This window comes from Macrobrachium rosenbergii, chromosome 2 (genome assembly GCF_040412425.1).
Source record: "Macrobrachium rosenbergii isolate ZJJX-2024 chromosome 2, ASM4041242v1, whole genome shotgun sequence".
Taxonomy (NCBI): domain Eukaryota; kingdom Metazoa; phylum Arthropoda; class Malacostraca; order Decapoda; family Palaemonidae; genus Macrobrachium; species Macrobrachium rosenbergii.
In genome coordinates, this window is record NC_089742.1 from 62,773,103 (window position 1) to 62,775,987 (window position 2,885).

At 32.1% G+C, this 2,885-nt stretch overlaps 1 protein-coding gene across 3 annotated transcripts in view; it reads left to right on the plus strand.

Moving 5' to 3' along the window:
• The window catches only part of smog (G-protein coupled receptor 158 smog), a 563,528-nt gene that overhangs the window by 555,377 nt on the left and 5,266 nt on the right, over positions 1 to 2,885 (plus strand). The window lies entirely within an intron of this gene.

A 2,885-nucleotide genomic window follows, 5' to 3' on the forward strand; every position in this document is an offset into this window, starting at 1 on the left:
GTAAATAGTTTTTTATAACAAATTTTTAATTGGAATGCTGGAAACCTGAGCTCAACAGGACTAGAAGGCAAGAGGGATTTTCTTGTGATATCTAGAATTAAAGATGTTTGTTGGCTACATTAACCTCTCAAGGGATACTACCTACAACTAACAAATGAATTTTGTATCACTAAAATGAAATACATGACTCCAAATTGAAAAGAATGGTACAGTTACTGGCAAAGTTACTGACAAGTTAGTTACCTATTGAATCTACTGATAGTGTAGTAAGAAACGCAAACTACAAATACTGGACATGAACCACAAATTAATCTTTTATGATGGTTATAGTATGGTTATAGTACCGGGAAGAAAACGTCTCAAGTCTTTACAGAATGAGCATTTAGTGGAATTAACAAAAAATACCCAGCAGAATGGAATCTTTTGATGAGATAAGAAAAAGCAATTATGTATGTATTGAACAAGCCTTGCATTTCACAACTTGAATGCCAAATTCCAAGTCATACATCCTTGAAAGATTGCCCTTACTTTAATACTTTTTTTTAGTATTCCCCTATCAGACTTTGTGCCTCATAATAAAAAAGTATCTATAACTTTCTCTTAATTAATAAATTAGTTATACTATATATAAATATTAAACTCCAGAAATGAAGAAATATGACTGTAATCAAAGTAGAATTATGGGACTATCTTTTCCTCAATAATGCACCTAGTTGATCTAAAGAATATTATGCAGACTAAGCACATTGTTATTTGTAATGAAAATATCGAGAGCTTTGTCTCAGTAGGCTGGGAAAAATTAATAAAATGCTTAGAGACGAACAAGCTGGTTTTAGAAAATGCAGGAGTTGCACGGATGAAGTATTTGTGTTAAACATATTGTGCAGCAATGTATGGAATTAAAAAATCCAGCTTATGATACCTTTGCAGATTATGAGAAGACTTTTGACAATGCCTACAGACCAATATTATGGAAGGACTTTCTTTATGACATTCCCTTTAAATACGTAGAGCTAATTGAAATTATCCATTAATGAAGTATAAGCAAAGTTAATGTTGATAGGTTCCTGTAAATAGTAGGGTGCTACAAAGGAGTTATTTCACCTTTGCTGTTTCTCATCAAGTTTATAGAAAAAATAAATGGTCACAGATGGAAGAGAAGTTTTAGATTGGAGTAATAATAGACAGACTTAGAATACTGTTAATCAGTAAAACACTACAAAATTACAATGCTTGCTTAATATAATTTATCATATATCTAGAGAGATGGGACTCAGTAGATCTAAAGAAAAACGGAAGCGGACAGCATGTGCACAGGAATGAAATAACATGAGAAGGAGGAAGGTTTAAGTTGAATCATTCAAATATTTAGGAGCAGTGAGATCCAGTACAGGCTTTCTTGAGTTGAAATTAATTGAAAGACCAAAATAGGCAAATTAAACTTATTTGGAAATCAAATAAGACAGAAATTGCATACAAAGTAAGATTATACAAAATTCTAGTACAATCTGTATTGTTATATGGACATGACTCTTGGTATGACAATGAAACTACAGTTCATTGTATATCTAAAAGATTTTCTTCAGTTGGAGAAAAAAGCTTTCAGAAGGATATTAGGAGTCAGATGGCAGGATACTGTAGTTAGAAATGATTCAGTAAGGGAAATTATGTTAGTTCCATTTGTAAATGAGATAATGATGAAAAGGAGATGGAGAGGGCTTGGATATGTCCTCCTCCAATCACCTTGGAAGACCAAGACCTAATTGGTTGAGAACTATGAGAAAAGAGGCTGGAGATTTGTAGAAGTTAAAGCACAGACAAGATACAAGTTATGGAATTCATAGAGGCACTGTGTCACATGGCAATGGGTAGTTCCTGAGAAAGTGTCCCGTCATGCATCATTAATAGCAGTTATTTGTACCATCATCACAGACATAAACAAAAATTAATCTACAAATATCACACCGTAAGTAAAAAATGGATTGCATGTTCTTTGCATGCTAAGTGTTCCCTTTATATAGCATTTCTTTATATTACTTGTATTTTTTGTATTCATAATAACATGTTAACTTCATATTTTATTCATTTTAAAAAGCTTAAAATTTTAAATTCAAGTTTTAATACCAATTTTTCTGTACTTAATTAGCATAAATACATTTAAGATAAAAAAAAAATGGTTATGGCAATTGGCCAATGTCATTTACTCAGTTATAGTACTGGCTGTGTACAGTCCAATAAAACATTTCAACAGCACAGGTTAAATGATAAGTACCCAGCAGTACAAGCAGAATGATTGTATTTTCTTTACTGATGACTTCTTTGTTAACTTAAGTTCCAGCAAATAACTCCCATTAGGCCTATCAGGGTATTCTCAGAAGACACAACATATTTTATGCTGTAAAACAGTAATTGAATTTTGACATGTTATGACCAATGTTTACTTTACAGTTTAACACACACTAAATTTTTTAATTATAATGTATTTTTTGTTCTGTAAATATTATGCACATTTGTAGAGTATGAAGCCATCTGGTTCAGTAAACATATTCTAGATGGTAATAGAGTGGTTTTTGTAAAAAAAAAAAACTTTACCTTACTAGAACCTAATGGTATATGAAGAGCTGACTGCCTAAGAAATTACCTTGGGAAAATCTTGCTCTTCTAGGGAATAAGAGATTTCCCTGTTGTAAGGTACAGATATATACCCCATCATTCTCTAACCACTGCTTTCTTTAATTTGATTATTTGGTACCTTCTTTTGTATTTTCTGTTATGAACCATATCAACAGTGCTGGTATTCATCCATTTCCCTACCACCATTCATTGTTTGAATCCATGTGGTTTTGAGTTCTCGAGAACATAGGAGAGAGGGAGAGAGAGAGGAA